The 18,195-nt window shown below is 41.6% G+C and overlaps 1 long non-coding RNA gene across 1 annotated transcript; it reads right to left on the bottom strand.

Moving 5' to 3' along the window:
- Positions 1–695: 695 nt before the first annotated feature.
- LOC117550405 lies at positions 696–2,221 on the bottom strand. Its single transcript, XR_004569630.1, has 3 exons — positions 2,164–2,221; positions 1,200–1,404; positions 696–895 (listed from the first exon to the last, which is right to left on the bottom strand). It is a non-coding gene; the product is annotated as an uncharacterized LOC117550405 (long non-coding RNA).
- Positions 2,222–18,195: the final 15,974 nt, after the last annotated feature.

Genomic DNA, 18,195 nt, shown 5'->3' with positions numbered 1-18,195 from the left:
CCACTAGCTTACATGCTAACCCAAGCCTTACCATTCATTACGTAGCTGATTAAAATCATTAACACATAAATAAAGCACTAGAATTTCACTTACCGCAAAACCGCATTCATGCACCGTCTGTTTTAACCGCAGAGCGAGTCACAATAGTCCGATATATAAGCATGAAGAACAAACAACCACGGCTGGCTACAAGTTGTGTTTCCTGGATGAGCTGAGCAGGCAGAGTCCCTGTAGCTAGCTTCACGGAGCAGCTAGCAGAGAGACCACTTCTGTCATTTTTCATATGCTATGGATGTAAGATGGTAAAATACCTTTTTTAGTTGGAAGAAGGAAGCACCAGTGAAGTATGTAGCAGCAGATAATTGTAAGTTGCCAACCGGGGTACTTCCAATGATGGGCTGGCTCTCCCATTGTCTGAAGTAAGTGCAGTTTGGACAACGCTGTTTGAACGCCACAAAAGTCCCATTTTTTCGTTTTTGGACATCACAGTCTGTCTTACAAAACGGAAATTTTTCAAACAGCTGTCCGAGGCAGCTTTCAAACACAATGTACTTTGCGTCACTGTGCGTGGATCGTGTCTGAAGTCTAATGTAACAAAACAAAATTAACAATACATGTTAGATGTCAACTCTGAACAACAGTAATAGTAATGTGTACCAAATATACCAAACTTACGATACGTCCGATTCTTCTACAGTATCATCAGGGTGGTAACTCGAATCCAGAGTCTCTTCAAATTCAATCGAAGTCTCTCCTTGTTCCTGCTCCAACTCTAGTCGAGGTCTCTTGCTAGGTCCCAATCCTGGGCCCTTTATTGGTGTAGAGGACAAGGGGATTTCTGTGTAGGTGGAAGTTTTAGTGCCAACACTTTTGAAAGACACCGTGGCCTGGATGCCTGTTAATAAAAAGGGAAAAGTGCATAAAAACTATGTACATTAGATAAGACACTAATACATTGTAAAAGGCCAACAACTTGTGTACATCTGACAGATTAATTCATGAAAAAAGTACAAACTACAAACAGCACTGTATTTCTTGTAGTCAACATAACAGTATTTCTGTGATATACAATAATATCAAATAAGGTTTTATTTATAGAGCACATTTAAAAAATATTTTTGGTCGAGCCCAAGTGCTGTACATGTAATAAAAGCACAATTAAGGTAATGTATCTGTGATTTGTCAGTGTTATAGTCTACCTTTGCTTCTCACGTGTGCCGATTTCAGTGTTCCCCGGGCCAACTGTGTAGCAACAGAAATGGCGGACACTTTACATTCCACTGTCTGTGTTCCCACAGACCGTGTCTCAACCCTCTGAGTTCCCACACAAACAGTCTGTGGACGGTCTGTTTGACATCCGACTGTACTGGAGCAGTTGGTATTGTGTTCCTGCTGTGATGTACTCTAAGAAAGATACACATACAATTAATTTTGTATACGAGGAAAACAGTCAATTTCATAAAAGCAACACTTTTACAATTACAATGTTCTACAGATAGTCTGCTACCTTTTCCCATGTAGCGTAATATTTCAGACTCTTTGTAGCTCAGTAGCATAGCTGCTAGGACCGCCAACTTCAATGTAATTATGTTTGGCGACTGACCGTACATCAGCCAGAGTATACTGTCTATGAGTATTTCGTGTGTGTTTGCAGACGAAATTCTCCAGCTATGATTATCTATCAGTAATCAACACAGTTAGCTTGCCAGCTAATATGCTAACCTAATATGCAGTTTAACAGCTAGTCTAGGCTTAGCAAGAACATCTTACAATTGCAATATTATACAGTTAGTCTGCTACATTCGGTCATTCATTGTAGCTGGCATGAAAACAATGTTTTTCATAACATCTCTAGGTTAGAGCTTCTAGCTTAGCTTATTAATGGTAGCTCGGTAGAATACACGAACGGCAACTGTAATTACTGACCGTACGGTTAAATCACCCGGAGTATACTGTCTATGAGTATTTCGTGTGTGTTTGCAGACATTCTCCTGCTATGAGATACATGTAAGGCCATGTGCTAACATCGGTGTTGAGGTCTGGGAATGCTCGTTAGCCCTCGTGTTTACCTCGGTAGCATAGCATTAGCATAGCATTTACAGAGTCGTGGTAGATACATTGTTTGTTTTAAACAGAATAAATACACAAACCACAATGAATTACAGGTTGTGTACCCGAATCTCCCGCTGGTCCAAACAAAGTAGGAACAGCATCGTCCTCCAATATCAGCTTTACAGCAAGTCCGAAGCTAAACATTTTTAAGTTTTTAAAGCTTTGGTCCGTGAAATGCCACGCACACACAACACTACCGGCTGGTAAATCAGCTGGAACAGTGTTAAAAAGGAATGTCAACCACTGACTTTGTCGTGGTTTGGCCTTCGGTACTGCAAACATTGTGGATTTCTCCACACAAGACAGGCAACAGAACCTCCGCGACATGACTAGACAGAGCTTTGAAAATAAGCAGGTTTTACGACACTTTATATGGTCGACTGGCAGAAGAAGTGACGTTGCACGGTGCAGCCACGTCACACGGGGCAGGAAGTAAACAATGGAAACTGAGAAATCTCCAACGAGGCTTTTGAGGGAGGTATTTTCTGTGTTAGAGTTTACTCGCTACAGGGTGTACTTTGAGGGTTTTGACTTTGCAGACTGTTTACATGCATAAAAACCTTCATAACACACAAGGGGACGGGAAATAACCGGAAAAGCATGACATGTCACCTTTAAATTGACAAACATCATATGTGTAATTTGTTGCACAATTCAATCGGAATCAAAAGATAATCTTTCTCTCTCCATTGACTTCAATACATGATTTTTCAGAAATAAGGTCCCATGAAGGTCCCCCGGAAGGGGAGGGACTTCGCCACTCTATAGTACACTTAGTTAGTTAACCCTCTGAGACCCACAGGGCCGTATACGATCCCAAACAACTCTATTAAGTTTTTCATTGAGAGGGCCCATTTACTTATTTCGATGAAACGAATGTGCGTAGAGTTTTAAAAGATGCGGATAGTCTCACCTTGATTCTGGCGCATTGCTTATTGTTTTATAGATCTATTCTCATCCACCATCTTTGTTTGTGACGTAAAGAGTGTAAGAGTCACGTTTCTGAATCGGACACTGAGTGGATGCCGTCACAGCCAATCGGAGTCTGATTCAGAGGGTTGCCTGTCAGTTCCGTTGCTATGTGTACTGAAACGAGAGTCGGTATAATTCCACGCGCGAAAACAAAATAAAAGTTGGTATACGTTCTTTTAGTGTCTTAAAAGTAGACTGAGGTATGAAGGGTTAAAGTTACATCTTAGGATCATTTTTAGTCATGTTCTGTATACATACATATAAGGGTATACTTAGTGTGGTTACTCCATGTTTACTAGCTATAACATTAAATCACTCTTTTTCACTTCTTACTCAGTCAGCCAGAGTGCAGATATCACCATTAGATTCACAAACCTGAAACATCATCCATTTCTTCACTGCTGGTGATTACATTGTTGTCAGCTGTTGATACTGCTGCTGCTGCAGCTTGTGGCGCCTGCTTCGATAACAATAACTTTCTAATATCCATCACTTTATAGGCTATTAGCTTAAAACTCGTCAGGCACTAGGAAGGATCACTTCTTCTTCAGGGCAGGGAAGGCTACGCAGGCTACTGTCCCGCAGCGGCTGCCTCTCTGGTGAACTCCGGTACTGCACATCACTCACGGGATGTTGAAACATTCTGGGCTTTTCAGAAAACATCCGGGGCTTGAGCCCAAGTAGCCACCCCCTAGCGCCGCCACTGCAGTGGACAATGCAAATGTGTCAAGGTAGCAATTCAGTACACTGCCCTTTGCCACTGTGGTGGACTGTGTTTTCAGAACTAAGTCTGCATTTAGTTGAAAACCTGTAATATTACATATATATTATGTAACATGTATTACTTCACCATAATAAATATGTTAATGGTTTACTGTGTATTTTGTTCCTTGAATACCAGATACATATAGTTAGCTACATTCTAGCATGTTGTAAATAGTACCAATGCATTCCCCATCCTTGAAAATGTAGGATTAGCCACCAGAATCAAGATCCTAGGTGGTCTAGATCTTAAACTACTGGTAAAATAACAACCAATGGACAAATTTGCGATGGCCCTATAGCCAAAAAATCTCCCTTAGGGCATGCTCTAACAGTGTGCCAAATGTCATGTTTTTATTATCAAAAGCACAATTCTTTCAGATATTTCACTTATCTGCTGGACTAAAATGGGGAAATTTGGCAACGCCCCCAGCCACTGGGATCCACTGGGTTTTCGGTTGGAATCCGCTGGGTGGATATCTGGAGTGCTACATCTGTACTTTACTTTAGACTCATTGTGAATCATTTTTATGCATTTATTTATTTTTAACTGTTTTATTCTAAAAAGCGCTTGCCATAGGCAAGCGTGTTAATTCTGACCCCGCAGCAAGAGCAGAGTACCTTGCAAGGAGAAGAGAAAGGTATGTTGTGGTGTTGTTTTCCTTTTTTATTAACATTTTCATCTTCTCTGTCATCTATCAACCATCTGAGATAAAATAGGCTATTCATCATATATAAATGGCATGATGCTATACATTTTGTTTATTTATATATGTTTCAACTACTAGAGAAGGACACAGCAGGGAAAGATTCAGAGAGAGAGAGAGAGAGAGAGACACAGACAGACAGACAGACAGACAGACAGACAGACAGACAGACAGACAGACAGACAGACATATCCAGTACTTACAGGGAAAGGACCAACATGGCAAACCCTTTACTTGACCTTACACCACCAGAGAACTTTTCAGATGTAGAACAAGAACAGCCAGAAAATGCAGGACAAGCTATGGTGGACCCGATACCCCTAAATGAAACTTTTAATCCACCAGCATCTTCCACACCAGAGGAAAAGAAGAAGGTTACTACATCTTCTGCAGAAAGGCGTTGCAAAAAACTTCAGAAAGAGAAGTATAAAACAGGCATGAGAATCACTCACCTTTCAGCGAAATTCGCCGTTTTGAATCCAAAATAGGTCGTTTGTGTGATTCATGTAGGTCTGGGACCCGGAGTAATCTGCGGCCGCGAGCTGTTATGTGCCATCTTGACACGCATGGTGTTCTTTTTTTATATATTATAATGCAGCGCGAGCTGTGTGCTCGAGTCTTCCTGCCTGTCGGCTCTGCTGCTCCGCGATGATGGTCTAGCTTCAGCAGCCACATTACCTACGGGTGCGTTCGTTAATATTAACTGTGCGGTCCGGAGTCACTGTGGTACAGACTGGACCGCTGGTGAACAGCTGTTAGAACGGGCCGTTCAGGTGTTCAGAGCAGAGCTCCCTGTCGGAGCGCAGAGCGTGATGTGAACTGAAACGTTTTTCTGTCGCAATATTATCGTTGAGCTAGCTAGCTAGCATACATTGTCACTATCTGCTAACGTTAGCTTTAGCCTTAGTTTTCTAATAGTTTTTTTTCATAGGCTATAAACGGAGGTGGTATAAGTATAGATCTTGTACTTGAGTAAAATTAGAAGCACTCAGATCTTGTACTAGAGTAAAAGTAGAAGTACTCAGATCTTGTACTTGATTAAAAGCAGAAATACTCAGATCTTGTACTTGAGTAAAAGTAGAAGTACTCAGATCTTGTACTTGATTAAAAGCAGAAATACTCAGATCTTGTACTTGAGTAAAAGTAGAAGTACCAGAGTGTAGGAATACTCTGTTAGTAAAAGTACTGCATTCAAAATGTTCCTCAAGTAAAAGTAGAAAAGTATTCTCATCAAAATATAGTGAAAGCAGCAACAGTGAAAGTAGTCGTTGTGCAGATTGGTTCATTTCAGAATAATATATATGATATGTTTTATAAAGATTGATAATGAAAGTGTTCTCAAAGCTGGTAAAGGTGCAGCTAGTTTGAATGACTTTGTATACTGCAGGGTAGCTTGTGGATTTACTCCAGGTGGAACTAAAGTCTGATTCAACACTTGATTAGATTTCACATCATTCATCCACATCTGTAAAGTAACTAAAGGTATTAATACATGTAGTGGAGTCAAAGTACACCATTTACCTCTGAACTGTAGAGGAGAAGAAGAACAAAGTAGCAAAACATTGAAATACTTAAATAAAGTACAAGTATCTCAAAATTGTACCCAAGTATAGTACTTGAGTTTATGGATTTAGTTACTTTACACTAGATGCCATAAAGATAGAAAGACTAAGCCTTGCACAGAGGCATGACCATGGGCGTAGGAAGCATCCTGAATGTGGGGGGGACATCTTTAACGGGGGGTGTGGGGGTCCTCCCCCACGAAAAAAAATAGATTTCCTGTATTCTGGTGCATTTTAACATGTGGTTTGATACTTTTATGTGGCTATACTAGCATGAGGGAAATGATGGGTGCATTTTGTAATTTCATCCAGTAGTAAAGAAAGGAAACATATTTGATTATTAATTCAGAGCCGTCTTTTAATTAATAAAAAGCAGTTTAAATGCCCATTTTTTTGTACATTTATATACAACAATAAATATTTGTGAGTGCATTGAGAGATATTGTTGTGGAGAGTCATTTATATATAAATCTCAAAATACATTTGTGAATCCTTCTGTGAGCATTTATTAATATTGAGACTGATCTGACTCCATACAGATGTTAAGTTCACCTAGGAATGGTATCATTGACTTAAATGTTGCTCTTCTGTCTATATTGGTCATATGATGCCCCTTGACTGAAATGCTTCCTGTTCAATATCCCCACTGATTTCCTTAACATTCTGGGATGAGAGTCCACATCACAATTTACTCTAAACTGTCATTTCCCTTTCATCACTCACCTCAGCAATGGACCTCTCTCCACTGTCCCTGTGTTCTGCCTCTGCCTCACTCTCAAGCGCCTAGATGTCAAGAGAGGTGGTGAGGTGATCACTATTTATTGAGCAGTATATTCTTTCACATTGAATCATAACAAGTCATACTGAATGTAAATACAACTGACTCTAAAGTAAGTCCCAGTCTGTGACATTGGACATTTTGAAGACTCAAAGTCCCAAGCAGAAGGTAGAATATTAGCTAGTCTATGTAATGTGCGCAGAAAATAAATAGTTAACTGAATACTGGGATGGAAATTGCCTATAAGCACTCAGTAAAACATAAACACACACAAAAAGCTTCTGAATGATAAGAAGTATAATTAAAACATAATGCACATTATCATTTTGAGAGAGAGTATCGAAGTTAAAGAACTAAAAAATAATCTCTTATCGAACTGAGGCTCCAGTAAAACACACTGACTGCGCCTCTACAGTACATCATGGTGTTTACATGAGCACAGAGAGATCGGGTTATTCATGTTCCCTGTTTACATGATAAATACTAGTAACCTGGCATTTTGATGCCTTTTCTCATCTAAACTATTCAGTATTTGTATCTCTCTATCATGACATAAAGACGAAACTCCTCTCCAGAAGTGAGACGCTTTTGCCGCCGCCGCCATCACTGTTAACTGATTAACTGCTACCAGCTGAAGACTTACTTTCCTGTTCTTTGAAAAAAAATGTGTTATGTCCATGTTGTCTGGGGGAGAAAACATATCAAATCAAGAGATCGTCAGCTTTGATTTTCGCTGAACAATGTCCTGAACATCGCTTCATACAACAGATCTGAGCTGTCCAACTATGACAACACTCCTTGAACATGCGCGCGCTATGGGAGAATCTGCCTTGGTACAAAGTAGCAGTGAAAACATGGTACGGCGTTTCATTGATTTGGGCATTCTCTCAATAAGCAAGTGGAATGGATTTGATAGTGAAGCACTGGCACAGCGCTTTACAAAGTGCGGCGAGTGGAGAGACCGATTCACGGACTTTCCACATGGTAAAAGTGGGGGGGACTTGTCCCACCCTCATATAATGGCTGCGACGCCCGTGGGCATGACAATAGATTTTCAAAATGCTCAACAGTGCTGCCAAAATTATAAACTGACTGCTACACAATTAAAATAAATGCTTTTATATATTTCTATTAGATGTGACTCTTTAGCGTTTCTGTTATTATTAACACTGCTGCTTTTAGGGATGCTCCGATCGATCGGTCACCGATCGATATCGGCCGATACTCACTCTCTACCGATCGATCGGTGCTCTCTAAACATGCCGATCGCGAGAGCCGATCGCATGACGTAAAATACATGACACTTTTCTCTGTGTGCGGCAAAACAAGCTCGCCAAAATCGCTTCACCGGTCTGGCATTATTTTAAGGTGTCCGAAAAAGACAGTAAAATAGCGGTATGCAACGTGTGTGTGAAGCAGAAATCCTGCAGCTCCGCCCGCCAGACCGGCGAGCGGAGCGAAACACACAAGAGTTAGACCTAACACACTTTGCTGTTTTATCTACCTCTGGAACAAGCTAAACTAGTTATTATAAATATATTTATTCTTCACTGTCGGGTCACTCATTACTAGATCAGTGAGCTGCATGAGATACTGACAGGCTGTCAAGAGGGGGAGAGAGGAAAAGAGAGCGCTTCCGCTAATTCCTCCCGTGTTATTATCCAAAGTGAATGTAAACTTGAATAATGTACATCATTTGAATGTAATAATTAAGTTGATTGTTGTTTGTGGAAGCTCCATTGAATGAGCCCCATTAACTGAGTTTAAACATCACTTTAAATCTTCCATTTAGGCCCCGCCCACTCGATCGGATCGGCGATCGGTATCGGCCGATACTGATTCCGGCGATCGGCCCCGAAATTGGCGATCGGAGCATCCCGAGCTGCTTTAGTTGTTTTGACTGCTAAAATCCTCTGTTATTCCTCATTTTAAAGCCGATATTCCGTGGGGTCGGGGGCCTCGGGTCCTTGTCCCCTTTTCCATACCTGATGAGTTTGCATCCCTGATAAAAGTTAGTAAGGAGGCCATAATATTTTTGACTCATGGCTGAAGTTAAGTTTCTCCAGCTCTCCCCAGGTTGGCAAAAGAATGCATCTCAAAATGCATCAGATTGATGCTTTAAAATATGGAATATTCAACATTTTCTTCCGGGAGAGCATGCCCCCGGACCCACCTAGAGGGATAATATACTTCTCACCTTTTTCACCCCTGACCCGTTTTCATGCCTGATAAAATAAAAATAAAACAGCTTGCAAAATAAAGAAAACTTAAAGGGGACCTATCATGCCAAATGCACTCTTGTACGTCTTTTATACATGAATATGTGTCCCCGGTGTGTCAGGGAACTCACCAAGTGTCAGAAAAACACAACCCTCTCTCTTTTCCTCCATACCCAAATCTCTAAAAACGGGGCTGCAACGGATCTGATACAGACTGATCCAGATTTGAAATATCTCTGACGTCAGGAACAAGGAGCTCCGCCTATATGGGCAACTCTCCACCTATCAGGAGGAGACAGCCATGGCCATTGCCGTTCGAAAGCGCTGGAGACGCTGTAGTACATATGCCAGGCCTGTAGGTGGCACTGTAGTCTGCCACAAAAGCGGCGAAGAAGACTTCTCACAGAATCAGCCCTTGCAAAAACAGGGCTAAAAAAGAGCAAATAGAGCGAAGGCTAAAATGCATGATCTGTTTGGTATTTTGAAAAAAAAACTTCGCATACATGTTTTATATAGGTATGGCCCTACAATATATTATTAAAATATAGCATGATAGGTAAAGAAACATTTCGGAAGAGTGGAAAGAGGTTAATGGCAAGAGAGAGATAGTGGGCTTAAGTGGGCAAAAAAGCAAAACGAGCTCAACAAATCGGCTGAGAGAGAGCAAGCTGTTTTTTTTTCCAGACGAAAACAGTCGTCTGTTGCCAGGGAAAAAAGACACTATCACGAAAAACAAATAGAAAATGCTAAGAAGGGTTCTAACCAAGCCCCTCACTGAGCTCCATGCCCAGTACAAAAGAGAGGTCAAAGAGCATCTCTCAATGTCATACAGACAATTTGTGAGGAGGCGGCCTTTTTAGATCACAGAACCAAAACATAGAGATAGAGAAACATGTGCATGTGTGGAACATGAGAATGTCCGCCTCTTGGTTAACAAACGTACTAATAGAGGGTTGCTTAAAACCACCAGCATCTCAGAATTGTTGAGTATGATTGTGTGTGATCTTAAAAATAAAGCATGCATGGACCGCGAATGTCCCACTTGCTGCTTTGAAGAAATAGAAATTCCTGAGACAGTGTGGCCAAGTTTCTTGGGATCAATGGGACTTTGCAAATGTTTTAAAGCAGACATACACGGGGACAATCCAGAAGTTAACAGAGTTGTTCCAGAAAAAGCTTGAACATTTAGCCATTCATTAATTTAATTGGATACACCAAACAGAACAGTTTCATAACCTCAATCTCACTGACACTGAAGCAGTTCTACACATTGATTTTTCATGTAAGATGAGTACTGAAATACAGGCCTACCATTTTGGAGGCAGCAAAGCAAGCCACATTACACACTGCTGTACTCTACACAGTCAATGGCACTACATCATATGTCACACTGTCGGACAGCCTCCGCCATGATGAGCGGGCAGTGTGGACCTAGAGCCCATACTGAAAGAGCTTCGGGCAACCTGCCCCCAGATTACAGTATTACATGTAAACAGTACAGAAACAAAGCAAACGTTTACCTCCTCAGCACTGTTCCCTTCCTTTCACACAAGTTACATGGAACTACTCTGAAAAGTCCCATGGAAAGCGAGCCCCAGATGGCATTGGTGGTGGGTTAAGAGGGATGCAGACCTTTATGACAAAGAAGGGGCGACCTACAGACTCCACTGGATGTTTATGAGATTGCTGCTCTCACAGGCAAAATGTACTGTCTGTCCCACGTACCCGCCGCGGTGATCGAGCGTTCGCAGCAGTGGCTCCTAAATTATGGAATGCTCTGCCTGCTCATCTACGGTCTGCGGAGTCTGACTCTTTTAAAACTATTTTAAAGACATTCAGTGTGCGAAAAAACACACGTCCCACCGTCCGGGGCGTGTTATTTACGATATCGGACAAGTAGATCTTTCAATTGACTTGTCCGGTGGACAAGTGACGTTTTTCGCCCTGATTTATTGACAAATTATTGATAAATTCAGTTTACAAAAGGCAGAACTCGTTCGCAAATTGTCCGTGTCCGCCATTGTTCGTTTAGAAATGTTTAGTTTCGGTTCTGCTTGTCGATTCCTAAGGAAATGCATCTCGCCGCTTTCTGTACTGTTAGCGGGGCGGGACCATGGATGTATAATAAGAACGACGTGTAGCACAGTGGCAGGGTTGGGAAGCAAAACTCGGTTCCGAGTAGGAACAAATAACAATTGTCCGGTACCGGGATTAATAAGAGTTGTGAGGACAGGAGGCGAGGCCCGAGCCCCGCCGACTGCAGCTCTCTCTATGCTCCGTATCAGCTGATCGCTGCATGGTGCAGCTCAGCGTCCCTCTCTCTCTCTCTCTCTCTCTCTTTCTACACACAGCGGATCCGCTGCCCGTTTAACAGCCTCATCTTTGTCAAACTTTCTTATGTTCTTTCTAACACGTAATGAAGGTTATTAAGCGTTTTAGCTCCTGTGTTGTTAATATTGACCGCCATTTCCTTTATGAAGTAAAGCAGCCTCCCTGTCTGTGTCCCCGCGCTGTCCTCACATCCCCGGACCCCCAGACTCGGAGGAGCACAGGGATGTCAGTATTGTTTATGAAGCAGGGTAAAGAAAGTACATTATTGAAATGAAAATACTATTTATTTACTTTTACAAACAGTTAAGCAGCTGGGCAGCTGCAGCATGTGTATTGCAGGACACGTGCAAGCGTCTTTGAGTTGTAGAAAAGCGCTAGGCCTATAGGCTATACATCTAATGTGTCATTATTATTAGGTTATGTCCTATGTGTTGGACATGTGTGGTTGGACTCTGTCTCACAGGCAGGTTGCAGTGTAATATCAGAGGAGACTGGGCCAATTTTACATTCTCAAACTGCACCACTTACAATGCAGTAAGAAATTCAACAGTATGAAGTGATTTGTAAATAGGAACACAGATTTGACTTAATGTTTTCATATATATATTTTTCTCCCAGTTTGTCATGGGACTTATTTTTACCCTCTCAAAGAACCGGAATCGAGAACCGGAATCGAAAAAGATAACCGGAATCGTTAAAATCCAAACGATACCCAACCCTATGTGTGATGCAGTAAAATCTTACCGCTCACTTACGTTAACGGTGTCGTAAAAACCGTGGGAAAATGTCAAATACGATGGCGAAGAAGAAGATTCCAGTGGCCCCAATTTTTGTCCATTCTGGACAAGTGAAAAATGTATTTGGACAAGTAAATTGCCAAACTCACTTGTCCATGGACAAGTACTCTCTCGAAACTTTTTTCTCACACATTCCTGTTTAGTCAGGCGTTTGGGTAACCAGTGTGCTTGATCTTATTCCATTTAATACTATGTTTTTATTTATTTTTGTTTGTTTTAAATTTCATTTGTAAGTTTTGTTTTATTGTGTTTTTATTGTGTCTTAAATTATGCTCTGGTGCTTTTATGACTTCTTAACATGTGGTTCATTGATCATTGTACGCCTCCTATATGGATGTCTTATTGTTTTGTCAAGCACTTTGTGACTTTGTCTGTGAAAAGTAAGTAGTAACGCGCCAATGAGGCACCAATGAGACCATTGAGGGCACGAGATAAGTTTGTGCACAGATGGAAGGCTGACAGGCAGGTAGGCCATCCAGTTACTTTAGCCAGCTAAAATGATTGGTCGTGCTTTTTACAGCGCCACGGCTTCCACAGATGAAATGTTTGTATGGATTTGTTGACAAAGCACTTCAGATATTCATTGCTATCGGGATGTTAAGAGCATTCCATGGAATATAACAAAAAGTGTATCTCGAGCCGGTTTCTCAAACTTACCTACCCCACCTTTAAGAGGCACATTCAAATAAAGATTGGTCTTTTAATACATTTTGTCTTTTGAATTGTTTGTCTGAAGTCAAGGATCTAGAACTGGTACTTAGTTTTAATGATACAGTCTGGTTATTATGCTGTTTGGAGGAGGCCTCACAGGTAAGAGCGCTAACTAGCTACCATCACATGTACCTTAGCTTGACTTAAATGTATCGTGATATCAAAATATAAATAACTAATGTCATGCAAACATATTAATATTTGCTTGATTCCAGTGTTGAATTTAGCACAATTGCATACAAACGTTAAGATTCTGAAGTATTATGCTAAAAACTCAATAACTTAGATTATTATTTATAGTTTTGCGAATAGTTTCATGTCCGCTTACCTTAGAAACGTAAAATGCCACGGCAGTGTGCAGATGGGGAGCATGTTAGCTTAGCTTGGTAGCTTCAGCTAGCTCTGGAACTTCCAGCTCGGTGGCAGCAGGTCCCGCCTCGGCTCCGCCTCTTTGCCCTTATTTGGAGCAGGCAGGAGTTGGCGGGAGTTGAACTCTGACGTCACTGTCGAGCCTATGGTTAATTCCTGTGTGTGTGTGTGTGTGTTGATACTGTTTTGTTAATAGCAAAGCAAAAGCTGTTATGGGTACTATTTGTACCAGCTGTAAGGTCAATCCATCAATACTTTGTAAAACGCTTTCAGTTTCAAGAACAAAACACGAAGAGAAGAAAAAAGTGAGTGGAAGCTCAACAATGGAAGAAAAGGAAGAACAGAGGCTAAATACATCGAAGCGAAACAACAGAGAGGGTCAGTGAGAGAAAAACAAGGGTACATTCGAGGGGAGAGGGAGAAAAAGCAGGAAGGCAGATTTTTTTTGGAGAATTCTGGTGAGGAGGAAAAGCATTTAATTGTACTTGAGGGGAACCCATCCCTGAGCTGCCTAATAAGACCCCCTGTTGAAAGACATGCCACTCTGTGAAGAGATGGAGGAAAAGGATGACTGGCACACTGAATAATAAAAGAACAGCCACAGAGGACCCTAGCAGGGAGGATATAAGGACATGAAGGAAATGTCTGGTGACTGAAGTTTAGGACCTGGGTCTATTAAGGTAAGTCACTGGTTTGTTAAGCACCCATAGGAAGATTGCATAATTGATCAATTACGACAAAATAACCTTCAGAGTCAATGGGGGAATTAGAAGGTCTAATTTTAAGTAAACTATAAATTAAACAGCGATGTTCTTCACACAGTCTGTTAATGTTGTGTTCAAAATTCCAGGAAAGACAGACAACTTCTAAGTTTAACTATTTATTATAAGAGAGCAAAATATATATATCACTTGGCCAAGGACTCCGTCACGTCACAGAAACCACAGGCAGCAAAGCTGTAATCCGTAACCACTATTTCCGGAAAGAGCCTCGAACCTCGTGTGACAATACATTTGTATTACACAGGGCGTTGCCCGTACATTTATGATTGGTTGAGACTAGATGGAGAGATACCGCGGTTTAGACTTTGGTTCTCTTTGGTAGGTGCGCAGACTCAGATAGAGTCTCTTGGCAAAACGATCCTCCAATCAACCTTCAGCCGGCTGGCGAAGTCCCTCCCTACTCTGTTTCTATTCTAGTCATTTGTTTTTGCAAAGGTTTCTAAAAAAAGTGGAATCTTCATAAGGCTGCTTCCTAGCTATGTGTGGGAGCGAAGCTCACCCACACGGCCAAGGTCAGACTCTCTACATTTACCACTTTACCATGTGCTTCTCTCCATCACAGTCAAATAGAAATGATGGGAGATTCCTGAATTTATGGTCAAATGACACAATCAATCAATCAATCAACAACTTTATTAATCCCGCAAGGGGCAATTGGTTATGAGCAGCAGCTTATGTCATGTACAAAGGCAGGAACATACAAGAAGAAAACACACAGATACACCCGGAGCACAGATGTGGATAATTCCAATTTACACTATAAATAGTTCATAGCATCACAATAATAAATAAATAATCAAGTTAAAAGCCTTTCAAGAATTTAAAAGTTTGAGTGCAGAAGGGATGAATGATTTTGAAAAGCGATTAGTCCTTTGATCAGGTAGAGCAGGGATCACCAACTACATTTGTCCAAGGGCCAAAATGTATCCAATAGACACTATCTATATCTATACCAGCGATTTTTATATAGTCCAGAATTTTGAAGTTGTAGACCGGGGGGGGGGGGGGGGGTATTGAGTGTTGTGTAATCAGTTACTAAATACTGAATACATGGCTCTGAAAGTAATCAGAATACAGTTACAGTTACGTGTCTTAAACGTTGGAATCGGGTCTACTTTAACGTATTCAGAATACTTTTGGAATACTTTCTTTTTCCATAACAGATGGGTATGTTTTGGTGAACAGGAGACACGTATTTTACTGTTTTAATGGCTTATCAAGAACTCAAACACAACATCTTGATGTCATTCTGGACAGCTCCCTCTCATCTGCACCACACATAAAAAACATCACCCGGACTGCATTATTTGTACTGTCTTAAAACCTTTCCTTAGAATATGTTATGAATTGTAAGGTGTCCTTGGGTGCTTTGAAAGGCGCCCCTAAATAGAATGAATTATCATTATTATCTGAAACGATGTTATAACTTTTAAAACTTTTTCCAGTCACTTGCCCCATGCATTCAGCAGCAGCAGGCCATTCACTTTGATTTGATCCCGTTATGAAATGTCATCATTTCGACGATAAAGAAATTCTACATAAAGGTTATCTTGCACATTTTATCTAACCATCTCCGTTTCTAACTTTCAATATATTTTAAAAAGAGATCTCTCTCTCATCTGCGTGCGGGGGCGGGGCCTCACAGACGCGCTGCATCTCTCTCTCGCTCACAGACATGCTGCAGCGCCGTGCAGTGTGCACACAGCTCTGCCGGTAATGAATATTACATTTTGTGAGGAGATTTTTCCACCAATAATTCCAATAAGTATTCCAAAATGTATTCACTTCATGTTTACGAAAGTAACTGTAATCAGATTACTCGTTTTTCAAATGTAACGCCAGCTGAATACAGTTAGCCTACTTGATTTTTGTATTCTGATTACGTAACGCTGTTACATGTATTCCGTTACAACCCAACCCTGCTTCTAGGCTACTGTCCCGCAGCTCCTGCCTCTCTGTTGGACTCTGTCGCAGCAGGGCTGCTGCGGTGGTGCGGAGCGCACAAACCAGACTCTTCACAACGAAGGATCACTTCTTCTTCAAGGCAGGGAAGGTTTTGCAGTACGCAGTCTACTGTCCCGCAGCTGCTGCCTCTCTGTTGGACTCCGGTACTGCACACAGTGGTTACTGCGAACGCAGTAACCACGCCGCAGTCACCCCCGTCGTGCGGGCCGGATGAGAATGTCTGGCGGGCCGGATGTGGCCCGCGGGCCGCCAGTTGGTGGTCACTGTTGTAAGCTCTCTTCTGCACGGCCGGCACCTGGGAGAGGAAGCTGCAGACTTTCTCTCCTGTCTGAACAATATCCTGTTTGTGGCTTTACCGCGCCTTTTTTATTAATTAAAGTACCAAATTTGAACCTCCAGAGACTCCATTTAGTCTCATTTTTAAGCTTCTCTTTCCTGGACGCGAGAATAACGATCACAGTTAATAATTGGTATGACCCCTGACGTGATTTTCGTTGCACTGGGAGAGATTATACAGGTGGCTGTTGCCCGGAGCCGTTCGCAGCTGTTCGACACACAAAGAGCTCAAACCACGGTAAAGAAGAAGCCTATTACGTCAAAATTATTCAATAGTTTATGCAGAACAATCTTAGGACTGTGTGTTGGACGGCTGCTTCCGGTTCCTGAAAATAGCTGAGAAATTAATGTTAAAACAACCAAATTTATAACAATAACAATCATAACACGTGGCATTGCATTTTCACAGGCACGGTGAGTTCAAATTTCTTCTTTTTCTTACATTTAACCCTGCATGCTATTAATTTGTGTGTGTGTGTTGTATTTTAAATATAAAGGTGTGTGGTCATTGTACTTCGGATAGGTGTCTTGTTGTGTTTTCATGTAGGTGTCTCTTGTTACGTTAGTAGTTAGTTAGCCTATGACGTAAGGATATATATGTCCATTTAACGATTTTTGTTAAGATCTATGAGACATAGCGAGTCAGTTAAGCACCGAGTAATTGAAAACCAACAAGGCATAGCGAGTTAACCCAGGGTTAAGTAACTGAAGTCAGTGCTCGTCGAAAACAGTTGAGAACTGTTTTAAAAAAGTCCTTTTCGAGGAAAAGGCTTGATTAAGGTGTAAACGTAAGACGTTTACGGTTTGAGGGATGTTACCATTGCAACCAAATGGGCCATTGGACCAGAGATTGCCCGCAACTACTAAGGCAACACCCACCACATGCACCAAACAACGGCCCTCCATGTAGTTACCCTGGGGGAGGTTTCCATGATTACGACAGAAGGGGGTCTCAGGGATGTCAAAGACGAACAGCATTGCCAAACATGAACCAAATGCCACTGACAGCCTGGTATCAACCACAACAATGAGGAAGCTCAGAGGGCCAGACCACCAGGTGATGCATCTTCAGCACAAGGGTATTTTGAAACCCAGCTACATTGAGCCATATCTGTCACCACAGGAGGGAGAGGTTGAATGTTATTTAAAAGATAGTGAGTAGCATATTGCATTTACACATAAAGCATCCACAGATTAGTAGAAGATTAAAACATAGTAGAACATTTAGCAGACTATTTTTGTAATTATGAGAAGGATAGAGATTACGAGTGATGTTGTTCCCCCACACAGAAAACGATGGTGTCCACACAGCTAGTGAGGTCAAGACGATGGGGTTTCCACCCAAAAAAATATGAAGACGGAAACCTAGTACTCGCCCAAGACGGAGGATCCATACCAAATCCTCCTGTTTACACCGACTGCAGTTCAAGGGGCGGCGATACACCTGACGTGGAGCTGTTGAGACCTAAAAAACAGAAACTCGATTCTGCTGTGGTGAAGTCTGGCTACAAAGGGAGGTGTCCGATAGGGTCGCTTGTCTCAAACCAGTGAACAAGTCAACAAGAACCCAGCAGAACTAGAAAGTGACTGTTAGCGGGAGAACAGTGACGGAGCGACAGAGACTGGCACAACATTTTCCAGCCAGTACATAGATAGACCCCGTCAGAAGACCGGGGCTGTGTTTAAAGGGGAACTTCATTTATTGTTAGTGGAAGTGTAGTTTTTTTTAGTCACACAATTATGTGATTTATGGAGTCAGATTACATTTTTTCTCATAAACACAATTTTATAA

The sequence above is a fragment of the Gymnodraco acuticeps genome, unplaced genomic scaffold (assembly GCF_902827175.1).
Source record: "Gymnodraco acuticeps unplaced genomic scaffold, fGymAcu1.1, whole genome shotgun sequence".
Taxonomy (NCBI): domain Eukaryota; kingdom Metazoa; phylum Chordata; class Actinopteri; order Perciformes; family Bathydraconidae; genus Gymnodraco; species Gymnodraco acuticeps.
Note: the sequence above shows the minus strand (reverse complement) of the source record. Positions and strands in the feature narration are given on the sequence as shown.